Source organism: Heterodontus francisci, chromosome 38 (assembly GCF_036365525.1).
Source record: "Heterodontus francisci isolate sHetFra1 chromosome 38, sHetFra1.hap1, whole genome shotgun sequence".
NCBI classification, from domain to species: domain Eukaryota; kingdom Metazoa; phylum Chordata; class Chondrichthyes; order Heterodontiformes; family Heterodontidae; genus Heterodontus; species Heterodontus francisci.
The window spans coordinates 27,638,110-27,653,828 of NC_090408.1; the positions used below are offsets into that span (position 1 = coordinate 27,638,110).

The 15,719-nt window shown below is 43.1% G+C and overlaps 1 protein-coding gene across 12 annotated transcripts in view; it reads right to left on the reverse strand.

Moving 5' to 3' along the window:
* atp8b4 (ATPase phospholipid transporting 8B4) overlaps window positions 1–15,719 on the reverse strand; it is a 251,477-nt gene that overhangs the window by 72,096 nt on the left and 163,662 nt on the right. The window lies entirely within an intron of this gene.

Consider the following 15,719-nt stretch of genomic DNA (forward strand, 5'->3'; position numbering starts at 1 on the left):
TGCTTTTCAAAGTTACATTTTCCTGCAATTTTATTAATGGATCATTAATTATAGTGAAAAATGGACAATCTTCCATTTTCAATTAGAAATGAAATTTTGATCCATAGATTTTTTTGATTTTAAATTCAAAATGAAACTTGTGAAAAATGCAATGAGTTGTGCATTCAGCAACATTGTCAGTCATCTTGAAAATTACTTTGAATATCTTTGAAAGGAAAATTCACTTGATTTCTGCTTTTAAATTGAACAGCGTGAGCTTCTCATCAAAGGACATTAAATGCGTTCTGTTAATGTACAAATCAAAATAAGAATTTTGAGCCATCAACAATGCTGATGTGTTGAATTAAACTATCCTTGTGTAGGGAATGCTGTCAAATGAAGTAATATATCATAATTACAATCTAATGGCTAGAATGGGTCCTAATGGACTTCATCCTAGGGTCTTAAAAGAAGTGGCTAGTGAGATAGTTGATGCATTACAAAGAACAGAGAACAAAGAAAATTACAGCACAGGAACAGGCCCTTCGGCCCTCCAAGCCTGCGCCGATCCAGATCCTCTATCTAAATATGACGCCTATTTTCTAAGGGTCTGTATGTCTTTACTTCCTGCCCATTCATGTATCTGTCTAGATACATCTTAAAAGACGCTATCGTGCCCGCGTCTACCACCTCCGCTGGCAACGCGTTCCAGGCACCCACCACCCTCTGCGTAAAGAACTTTCCACGCATATCCCCCCTAAACTTTTCCCCTTTCACTTTGAACTCGTGACCCCTAGTAATTGAATCCCCCACTCTGGGAAAAAGCTTCTTGCTATCCAACCTGTCTATACCTCTCATGATTTTGTACACCTCAATCAGGTCCCCCCTCAACCTCCGTCTTTCTAATGAAAATAATCCTAATCTACTCAACCTCTCTTCATAGCTAGCGCCCTCCATACCAGGCAACATCCTGGTGAACCTCCTCTGCACCCTCTCCAAAGCATCCACATCCTTTTGGTAATGTGGCGACCAGAACTGCACGCAGTATTCCAAATGTGGCCGAACCAAAGTCCTATACAACTGTAACATGACCTGCCAACTCTTGTACTCAATACCCCGTCCGATGAAGGAAAGCATGCCGTATGCCTTCTTGACCACTCTATTGACCTGCGTTGCCACCTTCAGGGAACAATGGACCTGAACACCCAAATCTCTCTGGACATCAATTTTCCCCAGGACTTTTCCATTTACTGTATAGTTCACTCTTGAATTGGATCTTCCAAAATGCATCACCTCGCATTTGCCCTGATTGAACTCCATCTGCCATTTCTCTGCCCAACTCTCCAGTCTATCTATATTCTGCTGTATTCTCTGACAGTCCCCTTCACTATCTGCTACTCCACTAATCTTAGTGTCGTCTGCAAACTTGCTAATCAGACCACCTATACTTTCCTCCAAATCATTTATGTATATAAATTTATGTAGTTTTAATTTTCCAAAATTCCCTAGGTTCCGCTATACTGGAAAATAGCGAATGTAACTCCTTTATTCAAAAAGGGAGGGAGACAGAAAGCAGGAAACTACAGGCCAGTTAACAGCTGTCTTAAGGAAAATGTTAGAAGCTATTATTAAAGACTTTATAGCAGGACACTTAGAAAAAGTAAAGATAATGAGGCAACATGGTTTCGTTAAAAGGAAATTATGTTTAACCAATTTTTTCGGAGTTGTTTGAGGGAGTTACATCTGCTGTGGATAAAGGGGAACCAGTGGATGTACTGTACTTAGATTTCCAGAAGGCATTTGATAAGGTGCCACATCAAAGTTTATTGCAGAAAATAAAAGCTCATGGTGTAGGGGATAACATGTTGGCATGGATAGATGATTGGCTAGCTAACAGGAAATAGAGAGTAGGCATAAATGGGTCATTTTCTGGTTGGAAAGATGTAACAAGTGGAATGCCACAGGGATCTGTGCTGGGGCCTTAACTTTTTACAATTTATATAAATGACTTAGATGAAGGGACTGAAGGTATGGTTGATAAATTTGCTGATGACACAATGATAGGTAGGAAAGTAGGTTGTGAAGAGGACATAAGGAGGCTACAAAGGGATGTAGATAGGTTAAGTGAGTGGGCAAAAATCTGGCAAATGGAGTATTATGTGGGAAGTTGTCCATTTTGGCAGGAAGAATAAAAAAGAAGCATATTATCTAAATGGTGAGACATTGCAGAGCTCTGAGATACAGAGGGATCTGGGTGTTCTAGTGCATGAATCGCAAAAGGTTAGGCTGCAGGTACAGTACATAATTAGGAAAGCTAATAGAATGTTATCGTTTATCACAAGGTGAATTGAATACAAAAGTACACCCAGCCTCCTGTAAGGATTCCATTCCATTCTCCCAGTTTCTCCATCTCAGACGCATCTGCTCTGATTATGCTACCTTCCATGACAGCGCTTCTGATATGTCTTCCTTTTTCCTCAACCAAGGATTCCCCGCCCTCCCACCCCCCCCCCCCACTGTGGTTGCCAGGGCCCTCAACCGTGTCCAGCCCATTTCCCGCACCTCTACCCTCACCCCTTCCCCTCCCTCCCAGAACCGCGACAGGGTTCCCCTTGTCCTCACTTTCCACCCCATCAGCCTCCATATCCAAAGGATCATCCTCCGCCATTTCCGCCACCTCCAGCATGATGCCACTACCAAAGGCATCTCCCCTCCCCTCCCCTATCAGCATTCCAAAGGGATCGTTCCCTCCGCGACACCCTGGTCCACTCCTCCATTACCTCCAACACCTCGTCCCCTTCCCACAGCACCTTCCCCTACAAGCGCAGGAGGTGTAATACCTGCCCATTTAGCTCCTCTCTCCTCACTATCCAAGGCCCCAAACACTCCTTTCAGGTGAAGCAGCGATTTACTTGTACTTATTTCAATGTAGTATACTGTATTCGCTGCTCACAATGTGGTCTCCTCTACATTGGGGAGACCAAATGGAGACTGGGTGACCACTTTGCGGAACACCTCAGCTAAGTCTGTAAGCATGACCCTAAGCTTCTGGTTGCTGGCCATTTCAACACCGCCCCCACCACCCCGCTCTCATGCTCTCTTCTCTGTCCTGGGATTGCTGCAGTGTTCCAGTGAACATCAATGCAAGTTCAAAGAACAGCATCTCATTTACCGATTAGGCAAGCTACAGTCTGCCGGACTGAACATTGAGTTCAATAATTTCAGAGCGTGATGGGCCCCCCATTTTACTTTTATCTTTAGTTACTTTTTCTTTTATTTTTTGTGTTTATTTTATTTTAGTTTGTTCAGTTTGTTTCTACTGTGCCTACTCACTGTTTTTTTTTCATGTTTGTGCTTGTGGCTGTTCAGTTTTCTGTCCATTAACACCCTATCTGTACTAATGCTTGTCTTTCAGCACAGCATTAACATATTGTTTGCCTTTTCTCCATGACCTTCTGGTCAGCTATTCTGTGACCTTGTCCTATCAATACCTTCTCTTTTGTTATCTCTTGCCTCACCCCCACTTTACTTGCTGAAAATCTTTTACATTTCTTCTATCTGCCAGTTCTGAAGAAGGGTCACTGACCTGAAACATTAGCTCTGCTTCTCTCTCCACAGATGCTGCCAGACCTGCTGAGTTTTTCCTGCACTTTTCTGCTTTTATTACAAAAGTAGGGAGGTTATGCTTCAGCTATACAGGGCATACATGAGACCACATCTGGAGTACCGTGTACAGTATTGGTCTCCTTATTTAAGGAAGGATGTAAATGCATTGGAAGCAGTTCAAAGAAGGTTTACTAGACTGATACCTGGAATAGGCGGGCTATCTTATGAGGAAAGATTGGACAGGCTAGGCTTGTATCCGCTGGAATTTAGAAGGGTAAGAGACGCCTTGATTAAAACATACAAGATTCTGAGGGGTCTTGACAGGGTGGATGTGGAAAGGATGTTTCCCCTTGTGGGAGAATCTGAAACCAGAGGTCACTATTTAAAAATAAGGGGTCGTCCATTTAAGACAGAGCTGAGAAATTTCTTCTCTCAGAGGGTTGTGAGTCTTTGGAATTCTCTTCCTCAAAAGGCGGTGGAAGCAGAGTCTTTGAATATGTTTAAGGCAGAGGTAGATAGATTCTCGATAAGCAAAGGGGTGAAAGGTTATCGGGGGTAGGTGGTAATGTGGAGAACTCCATGAGCTTATTGAATGGCGAAGCAGGCTCGAGGGCCCGAGTGGCCTACTCCTGCTCCTAATTCGTATGTTCGTATACAGATGGGAGCTAATTATGTCTGCCTGTTAATCTATTGTTCTTGCTAATTCTATCCACTCTGACTATATTGAAACTTGAACTCTGGAAATAATTCTACAAATGATCTCTTCACTAGTAAGGATAACAATTCTGACATGGCCACATTGTCAACAGGAATGGTGAGCAGTACGAACCTGCACAAATTATTGTGCCTGGAGGCCAAGGTTAGGGGTTAATTAAATATGCAAGACAATATCCTGGTTACTCAGTGGGAACTCACAAGTGCTGAGACAGAAATTAACTATGCTGCTGAAGCTATTTTAAGGGATGCAGCAACGAAGCATATTTCAATTGCTGACCTAGCTTGTCAAAACCTAATTTATCTTTTGGGATCAGTTCCAATACAAATCTGAGCCATCCAAAGCCAGTGACCCAGGTAATTGCAATAGTAACCAGGTTAAGGGTCAGTAGTCAAGAGAAGGACTGAAAATATTTTATACACTATGGACCTTCAAGCTCATTTGCAGAATATCAAAAATATAATTGGCAGACCACTGACTAGAATAAAAACTGTGCAAAGCAGCAAACAATCCCAAAGATTTACATTAAAAGAATGACAGATCACTAATGAACAGCACATGGTGCATTCTGAAGATTCCGAATACAACATCTTTTAATTGGTTGAAATCATTCATTTGCATTTCATACTCCAGAACAGAGGTCTTGAAATTGCTTGGTCTATGATCCTGCTGGTTTTTGCCTCTAGAGCATCTGGGGTCACTGAAAGGAAACCTCATTTTAATGGGTCATGCAGGCGGTGCACGTGCTACCTCTGGTTCACCTTTGGACCATCTTCACTCATTCATTTTTTTGTCTGTGTACATATTCCTGCATGGCAATGGTAACTGTTCTTCAAAAGTAATCCATTAGTTGTAAATTGTTTTTGGAGGTATGGAGTATGTGATAAGAAGCTAGCTAAATGCAAGTGCTTTGAGTTGACATTTTTGCTAACCATCATGTAAGCATGGGAGTAGGAAATTCCCATTGACCAGCTCTATATACACGTGAATGTGAACAATGAGCACATAATAAGTGTTACGACCAGGTGAGAAAGAGGTCTAGGGTTCCTTTTCAGCCTTCACCTTGTCTTACTGTTACAGGTTTTATTTTTAAACACACTGTTTTTATCTCCCCCTTGGTGAATCCTTGTTCACCGCTTTCCAATTATAAGGCAAAGAAATGAGCACAAACAGGCTTTCTTATGTTTAAAGAAGAAAGGTGAAATTTTATTAAAATTAAACTCTAATTCATTGACGTCTACAGACACACGACGCACCCATGCGAGCATGCATACGCAATACACACATGCAAATAGAGACAGAAAAGAGCAGAAGAAAAATTAAAGTGGAAAGGTTTGAGGCAATATCTGAAGAGTTGTTATTGTTCTTCGAGCTCACTGTAGAGTCCTTGTTTGTAGGTAGACCTTGCTTTTCGTTGGGGCCCAGTATTCTTCTTAAACCTTGTTCACTGGAGGAGTCTTTTTTCTCTTGTAGTTCATGTGTCTCCAGTGGGTTTTTGGGGTTCCGTGAGAAAGAGATGGGAGCAGACAGGAGAGGAGGTCTGCACCAGTCCAGCAGCATTCAGCTTTTCTGCAGGCTCTCAGTTCAAAACTCTACAGCAGCCAGCCAGTCATGTGACTAGCTGGTCCGACCATGTCTGTTTGTGGATTGAATTGGATTAGCGAACAGCTCCTTTGTCTACAAACACGGTTTGTTAATATGCAAAAATGTCTTTCCAGCCGAGGGCCTGGCAACCCTTTGTAACAGGCCTTCTCTTCTTCTCAGCAACAATTTGCAATCTAATGGCCATGTGGTGAAATTAATGTGCCTCATTCTTGGCAGGTGGGGGCCTGCATGACATAAGTTATAAAAGTAAAAAGAAAAACCAAATCAGGACATTGATGCTGGTAAATCCATCACGAGCTGATCCAGTGTGTTGAAGAATTTATGGAATCGCGATAGGCTCCTCACCACTTATAGGTTCCATCTCGAGGGCAAGACTGGACCGAAACTGAACCAAGAACACCAGCATTTGACAGCTTATTTTATTCTGGTTGTAAATAATTTTCCGCAATGCCAATAGTAAATGACAATTTTCCGACATCTTCTCTTGCTGAGGCTAGTACTCTAACTCTAGGCAGTTGACTATTTCCAAGTAAAATCAGCTATTAAGATTTTAAGTTGCATTGTGGTGGGGTAAGAAAGATCATGCTGAACCTGGAATTCACACTTGGGAATTATATTCATCTTCACCACCACAACATATAGTGCTAACAACAGGTACGGCCACAATTGGCCAGCATTTTAATCGTAGTGATTAGCAAACAATGTGAACTATATTAATGGGCCAACAGTACATGATTTCAGAACATTTATCTGGTGAGAGGCAGTTCCTTGGATTTTGTCCAATTGAACTTATAAATCAATATTCTGGAAAATGAGCCTTTGAGTTCAAGAATATGTTTAAGCTAGCTGTTATTGGATAATAAGTTTCTATGCCATTACATTTACAGATGGCAATTCTCAAGAATCAGCCCCAATAAGGTAGCAGGACAGGTCGATAAGGTGGTTAAGAAGGCATTTGGAATCCTTTCCTTTATTAGCCATGGTACAGAATACAAGAGCAGGGAGGTTTTGCTGGAACTGTATAACTCATTGGCTAGGCCACAACTTGAATACTGTGTGCAGTTCTGGTCACCTCATTACAGAAAGGTTGGAATTGCACTAGAGAGGGTACAGAGGAGATTAATGAGGATGTTGCCAGGACTGGAAAAATGCAGCTATGAGGAAAGATTGGATAGGCTGGGCTTGTTCTCCTTGGAACAGCGAAGGCTAAGGGGAGATTTGATTGAAATGTACAAAATTTTGAGGCCTGGATAGAGTGGAGGTGAAGGGCCTATTTACCTTAGCAGAGAGATCAGTGACTAGGGAGCATAGATTTAAAGTGATTGGTAGAAAGATTAGAGGGGAGATGAGGAAAGGTTTTGTCACCCAAAGGGTGATGGGGCAGAAACCCTCAACTCATTCAAAAGAAGTCTGAATGTGCACCTCAAGCGCCGTAATCTGCAGGGCTAAGGACCAAATGCTGGAAGGTGGGATTAGAATAGGTGGATCGTTTTTCAGCCGGCAAAGACACAATGGGCTAAGTGGCCTCTTTCTGTGCCGTAAACTTTCTATGATTCTATGAATACAGAACTGCTTAATACTGTTCTTCACACAGTCAATATAGTTCCAGCTTCCAAAAGTTCAACTTCAATATTCTACAACTCCATCATTAATAAATGGTTTGGCTGAGGTGAACTGCAGGGAGGAGACAAAGTGTGATCTGGAGATGCAGAGATGCTATAGAGCAAATTCAGGGAACAAAATATAAGGTACAATACATTAATTCCCTCAGCCTTGTTCAAAATGACAGTCTGTTTCCCAAAGCCATTGAGGTAGTATATTGACCACATATTCCTCAGTTGCAGCACTACTTGTGATTAAAGTGCATTCTATGGGGATATGAGAATAGGGTAGGAAAGTGGAGTTGAGGTACATGATCAGCCATGATATAATTGAATGGCGGAGCAGGCTCTGGGGATGTATGGCCTACTCCTGCACCTATTCTTTATATTCCAATCTTCAGATTGTGGCTGGGAAACAGGGGTGAGCAGAAGGAAAAATGAGATCCAAAGTACAGTGTTGTAAAGAAGCACTGCACAAGTTGAATTTTATTTGCACAGCCTAGGCCCATTGAAATAGTGGTGTTACAGAACATCAATAGAGTTGTGTGACCATCATGCTTCATCAAGAACATGGACAATCCACAGTTGCTTAACCACCATGACAGATGTTCCTTGTAGAAAAACAGAATACTCAACTAAACGACTCATCGGCAAAGCAAAATAAAATGTTACAACAGATACCTGGGAGTCATTTCAAGCACTAATATAATCCTGGAGTTCTGATGCTGGTCATGTTGGGTGCATCTACACTGCCGCTACCAGCCAACAGTTGCAGTTCCTATCCCAGTCAGGCACAACCTGGCTTGCCTCCCATCTGACTGAAACTTTCTACTATTCTGTTTTGGAGCAGATTCTGCACATGCCTGGATAAACATGTGCACAGAGCTGTCTCCCAAAAATCAGAAATTTAAATTGAACAGGAGAAAATCCTGCAATATAAATGCACCATTAATGTCCATTTATAATTAAGTTCCCCTATTGGATTCAGAACAGTTCGATTTGCCTGAAATAGTTAGCCTTTCCAGCCAGTACTGCTGTTGCTGTGTCCTCCTGTGGAGAAGGAATGAGAGAGAGTCGTCCCGCCCAGTTCTTGCGTATCACAAAGGGGATTTTTCTTGATTTAAGGGACTACTTTGCAAAGTGGCAAAGTCACTCTGAATTCCATACTTCCTCAATTACATGTTACTGGGTTTTCAAGATAACACAAACCAAATGGACATAGAAATAATTCTACTGTTAAGGTCAAATTCACATTGGCTCACAATGTGCATTTCTAATTGGTAACAGTCTACTCTGCTGTATATTGATTTACAAATCCAAATCACAGAAATTACTACACTGGCACAAATATCAGATTTAGGTTATAAAGGATAATCCAGTATTGAAACAATAAGAACACAGGAGGAGGAGGAAGCTATTTAGCCTCTCAAACTTGTTCCGCCCGCCATTCAATGAGATCATGTCTGATCTGTGACCTAACTCCATATTCTCGCTTTTATTTGATATCTTTGGATGACAAAAATCGATCAATCTCAGATTTAAAATTTACAACTGATCTAGAATCAATTGCCATTTGCAGAAGAGAGTTCCAAACTTCTACCACCCTTTGTGTGTAGAAGTGTTTCCTAATTTCACTCCCGAAAGATCTGGCTCTAATTTTTAGACTATGCCCCCGAGTTCGAAGCTCCCAACTAACAGAAATAGCTTCTGCCCATCTACCCTATCTGCTCCCCTTAATATCCTGAAAACTTTAATCAAATCGCTCCTTAACCTTCTACGTTCCAGGGACCACAATCCTAATTTGTGTAATCTCTCCTCGTAAATTAACCCCTGGAGTCCAGGTATCATTCTGGTAAACCTACACTACACTCCCTCTAAGGCCAATACATCCTTCCTAAGGTGTGGTGCATACCTTAACAATGCAGTACCAGAACTGGGATAATCAAATGTAAGACTTAGAAATACTGCTGGGAAACTACATTTTGGGTCAAAACAACAGTGATCAGTTACTGGAGCTCCACTTGTGGCTGTGCTGCCAGTGCAGGTCTGTCAAGACAATAGGGAATAACTGGACTGCCGTTATTCAACCACTACCTATGCATTACTGATATGGAAATATTCACATTATTATTGTACCACATGCTAATGTGATGGGGGTAGACTCTTCCGTGTGCAAATTTCGATTTTGGGAGTGATCTTGGAGTTAAATAGCCAGAGATTAAATTAAACCATCACTTTTCAAATTGGGAACCATGAATCACAGAGCGACCATGAGGGAATTCCCAGGAGGCCATGACGCCATCTGATTTAATTCAACTGAGCACAGCGTCTCAAGAATACACTATTCAATAATGTTCCTACACTTTTCTGTATTCGCTGACTATTTCTTTTGCTGTACACAAACGTTTTCTGCAGTGTTAATAGTGCGGAGGGCCATGAGGGCTATGGGAAGGGCTGATTAACACGAAGCAGAGGTCCAAAATAAAGCTCAGCTGCTCCAAATGTGCCACAAAGCAACCAGTGATGGGGTTGTAAGACTTGCTTTTCTCTGTGGTGAGTGGTCGGAATCTGGAGGGGGAAACGTGAGCCCACTAACATCACATGGGCAGCTGGGGTTGGCAGAGGAAGGGCTGGTGAACGCACAAACCCCAGCTGAGGGAGCTCAGATAGGAACAGACAACTCTGACATTGGACAGAACAGCTAGGATGAGCTTGAGCAGATCCAACCTCCTGGATAGCAAGAGGCCAAAGGAACACAACGGGGACTGCAAGGGGAAGAAGGCGTTACCCTAGACATTGGGTCGACCACCCAAGAGTTGGCTATCTGAAAATGACAGCACCCGTGCCTTAGGAGGCTGCACCTATCAAGGCAGGTAATCTCAGACCTTTGTGCTTTGATCCACAATGACCGAAGGCCTCATGGCCCCCATGGCAGTCCCTTACCTGCAGCTGTCAGAGTCTCCATGGTCCTGAATTTCTATGCAACCAGGCCATTCCAAGGATCAGTTGCAGATCTAGGTGGCATCTCACAGTCAACAGCTCATCACGCCATCGGGCAGGTCACGGACACCAAATTCAGCCAGGCAGAGGACTACATCCACTTCAACACAGATGGGTTTCATCTCCATCGCTGGATTCCCAAGGTGCAGGGCATCAATGATTGCACCCATGTGGCCACCAAGGCACCCAGCAACCGGCCAGTGAGATCGATCAACAGGAGGGGCTTCCACTCCCTCAACGTCCAACTGGTCTGTGACCACAACAAGAGCTTCCTCCATGTATACGCTCGCTTTCCTGGCAGCTGCCATGACTCCCTCAAACTCCGCCAGTCCAGGCTGCACCAGTTCTTCACTCCATTCCCCAAAGTGCGTGGATGCATTCAAGGGGACAAAGGAAATCCCTTGAAGAGATGGCTACTGACCCCTCTACAGGAGCACAGACAGAGACGATACAACCAAGTGCCACCTGCTTAGCAGGACAACCGCTGAGCAGGCCATCGGGCTTCTGAAGAAGCGATTCCAGTGCCTGGACCGGTCGGGTGGTGCCCTCCAAAACCCGCCTGCAAAGGTCTCAGTTATTGTGGTGGTCTGCTGAGCTCTCCATAACATGGCCCTCAAGAGAGGTGTGGACCTTGAGGACAGTGAGGACCTGGAAGGAGACAGCTCATCGGGGGGGAACAGGAGGTAAGAGGCAGAGGAGGAAGAGGAGGCAGAGGGTGATAACACTGAGCAGAGAGGTGCCCCTGCTGCATGATGAGGTGGCCTCCTCATGCTACCCTCTGGGAAGAGGACCTCCCTCCTTTCCCTCATGACCTCCAGCATTAGATTCATGTCGGAATCAATGAAGCGAGGGGCTGGCCTGCCCCAGGTACCAGACCTCTGGCTCCCCCGTGATATCTCATTTTCCTCTGGTGCAGTGGAAGACTTTGGCACAAACCACAGATCTCTCCCTCAGGACAACCAGCAGCCTGAGTAGTGGCTGCCATGGGGTGTCTACATGAGCCCCACACTTCATCCGACCCACCTCCATTCCTGGCTCCCGCTGGCTCTAAGTGGACTGGAAACCCGTCTCCATATTAATTAAGGGCTTACACATTTAAAAATCTGAACCTGAATCAGTTTCCCTCCAGAGGCGGGTTTCTGACCCAAAACCAGACACAGCTCCCGTTTCCTGCCTTAGTAATGAAACTCCAGCCCAGTATCAATTTCCCATTTTCGATGCCAGCTATCCTTGAGTAGAGCAACAATTTTGTGGCAATTAATGCTAAATTATAGTAGCTTACTGCCAATGACTAAAGCCCATTTTCAGTCGGATAAGACCATTTCATTTAGGGCCCTATTCAGAGTGTAAATCAGCAAATGCAGCATGGCACTAACAATACACTGCATCAATGTGATTCATTGTTTTGCATATGCATAAATAAATTTCCTTGAAATTTGCAATCCATTACAATATACAGTATATTGTAACAGCCAGGTGCAAAGTAAAATGACAAGTTTTATGTATAAATAAGGCTGAAAATAGAGACATTATGTTGAAGCTTTTCATCTTGCATTCATCAGGACAATCCGCAAGATACCAATTTATACTGTATGAGAAGGGATTGCTGATTGGTTGGCAAGTGAACTCTGATTGGTAGAGGCATTGCGATGGAGAATGCACCGTTAACTGCCAAGCTTTGTTTGAAATTTAAACCAGGCAGCTTGACTCTGATTGGTCAAGGCATTGCCCTCAGGAATGAACCAGCGAATGGATGTCACTTATTTTGTTTAGCTGAAACAGGCACAATGTTTGTATATATTCTTTCTAGTCTGCAAAGAACAGGGCTCTGTGTATTAATATATGTAGCTTCCAGTACGTGCAAATGCATCACACGGCAAGCCCTACTGACAATCTTAAATCAGTTGTCAGTGTAATTCATAGCACGCTGAGGATTATTTAGCAAATGTTGTCCAATCATGGAATCACATCTAATCTTGGACACTGTGTTTTGAGTTTTGCAAGCACAGGCTGGTTGGGTACGGCCTGTACCTTGCCCATTGCAAACAGCAGAAGGGACATGTTGTTTGATACGATCTGCCAGTCTTTGGGACATACGGCCTATATACCTAGCATCACACTGGCATTGAAATTCATATATCACATTGCTCATTTGTGTGATTGGCTGGACTTGTTTTTGGCTTGACAGCAGCATCCTGTTAGTGGCGAACACCACACGTGTTGCTACTGCATAGGAGCAGTGTGAAACAGCTAGCTTCACCTGTTGCTCAAATCTTTGGGATACATTACCCTTCCAGGATAAACTGAGGTAGACTGGGCACTTTTCAGGGCCGAAAATGACATCCTTAGACCTGTTCATAAGTTTGCGTGATATACAGCGAGAAATGATCTGATCAGGGTAGCCATTGTCACGCAGGATGTCTTTGATTCGCCCTATTTCAGCATCAAGCTTGTATGGTGAGCAAATGTGGTGGAAAATTTGGCAGTAGAGGAGTTCACACTCAGGAAATAGCTCTTCCCATTTGATTTGGGATGAAGGCACACCAAAATTGAAACCATGCGCAAGAACAAACTCCTCACTTTCTGAGAGGACATGGTCAAAGAGATTTGTTGCATATTTAATGGTTGGGCGAATTGTTACAACCAGTTTTGAGCAAGTTCTCCACATGCACGGTGAAAGGTTCCTTCACATTTGCGAAGACCATACAGGACTTGCATATCGATAGCAATGCCGTGTCCATATGCTCATTTGACATTGCTAGCCTATTCACCAATGTGCCACTTCAGGAAGCCATAGATATTTGCACTGCAGCACTATATCATGGCGATCTAGACCCACCACCATTGCGTGAATCAGTATTCATTGAACTTATGAACTTGGCAACTCGTGCAGTTGAATTCAATTTTAACGACACCATGTATTCCCAAATAGATGGTGCTGCCATGGGATCCCCTCTGGACTCAGGTCTCGTAAACATCTTTGTTGGGTTCCATGAGAAATGTATCTTTGAGGAAATGACACCTAACCTCCTACCTCTTGCATATTTCCGATATATAGTTGATACGTTTGCTATATTTGAATCCGCAGCTGCATGCAATAATTTCCTTGCACGTCTTAATGGGCTCCATCCTGCACTCAAATTCACCTTTGAAATTGAGCAGTCAAATGAGCTCCTTTTCATTTCCATACTAATTGAGAAATCTGCAAAGGGGTTCTCTACCACAGTCTACAGCAAGCCTACCTTCACTGATCAATACACGTATTAGGATTCTTACAGTTCCACGCACTATAAGATTGGCCTTATCGGCAACCTCGTAAATAGGGCCCGAGCTATTTGCTCACCATACAAGCTTGATGCTGAAATAGGGCGAATCAAAGACATCCTGCGTGACAATGGCTACCCTGATCAGATCATTTCTCGCTGTATATCACGCAAACTTATGAACGGGCCTAAGGATGTCATTTTCGGCCCTGAAAAGTGCCCAGTCTACCTCAAATTACCCTGGAAGGGTAATGTATCCCAAAGATTTGAGCAACAGGTGAAGCTAGCTGTTTCACACTGCTCCTATGCAGTAGCAACACGTGTGGTGTTCGCCACTAACAGGATGCTGCTGTCAAGCCAAAAACAAGTCCTGCCTATCACACAAATGAGCAATGTGATATATGAATTTCAATGCCAGTGTGGTGCTAGGTATATAGGCCGTACGTTGCAAAGACTGGCGGATCGTATCAAACAACATGTCCCTTCTGCTGTTCGCAACGGGTAAGGTACAGACCGTACCCAACCAGCCTATGCTTGCAAAACCCAAAACACAGTGTCCAACATTAGATGTGATTCTGCGATTGGACAACATTTGCTAAATAATCCTCAGTGTGCTAAGAATTACGCTGACAACCAATTTAAGATTGTCAGTAGGGCTCGCAGTGTGGCACATTTGCGCGTACTGGAAGCTATATATATTAATACACAGAGCCCTGTTCTTTGCAGACAGAAAGAACATATACAAACATTGTGCCTGTTTCAGCTAAACAAAATAAGTGACTGCCATTCGCTGGTTCATTCCTGAGGGCAATGCCTTGACCAATCAGAGTCAAGCTGCCTGGTTTAAATTTCAAACAAAACTTGGCGGTTAACGGTCACTGTTAACTGGTGTGTTCTCCATGTCAACACCTCTACCAATCAGAGTCCACTTGCCAACCAATCAGCAGTCTCTTCTCATACAGTATAAAGTTGTTTTGAAACCCTTACATTCGTAGTCTTGCGGATTGTCCTAATGAGTGCAAGATGAAAAGCTTCGACATAATGTCTCTATTTTCAGCAATACTCAAGTTCTGTACTACCAAATGACTATTTATAAATAAGGCCTTGCAATGAAAGGGATTAACATGGCTCTCACTATTTTTAACATCACCTTCCCCATCGATTTATAGTACAATTTCACTGCTTGGCGCCTCACAATATTTCGAAGCCCACATACAGATTTGGTAGATTTTGTGTGGGAGCAGAATGACATTGATGATGATTTAACAATATAAGTGCATAGCTGTGCAAAGTGGCAAGTACCAAAAGAGGAAATACTGTGATATGAACTTGGCATGTTGAAGCAGACCCTTCAAAGCGTAAGTTAATGGTATGTTAATTATGTTGCTAAAGAGACATGGGTGAAAGATATTGTTTAATACGGACTTAAAGTGGATATAAAGAGAGCCTGAGTGGACACAAGGTGGGAGGCAGGAGGCAGAGATATGTAAAGCTGCATTCTGTGAATAAACCGACGATCGAGAAAAGGATCTGTGGCTAGCTTCATTCTTCATCATTTGGCTTGGATCCATGTAACAACATTGCTGAAAATAGAGACATGTTGACGAAACTTTTCATCTTGCACTCATCAGGACCATGCGCAAGAATACCAATGTAAGGGAAAACAACAACTTTAGACTGTATGAGAAGAGACTGCTGATTGGTTGGCAAGTGAACTCTGGTAAAGGCATTGCTATGGAGAATGCACCAGTTTATGGTGACTGACAGTTAACTGCTACGTTTTGTTTGAAATTTAAACCAGGCAAGCTTGACTCTGGTTGGTCAAGGCATTGCCATGAGGAATGAACCAGCAAATGGCTGTCACTTATTTTGTTTAGCTGAAACAAGCACAATGTTTGTACATGTTCTTTCTGTCTGCAAAGAACAGGACCCTGTGTATGAATATATGTA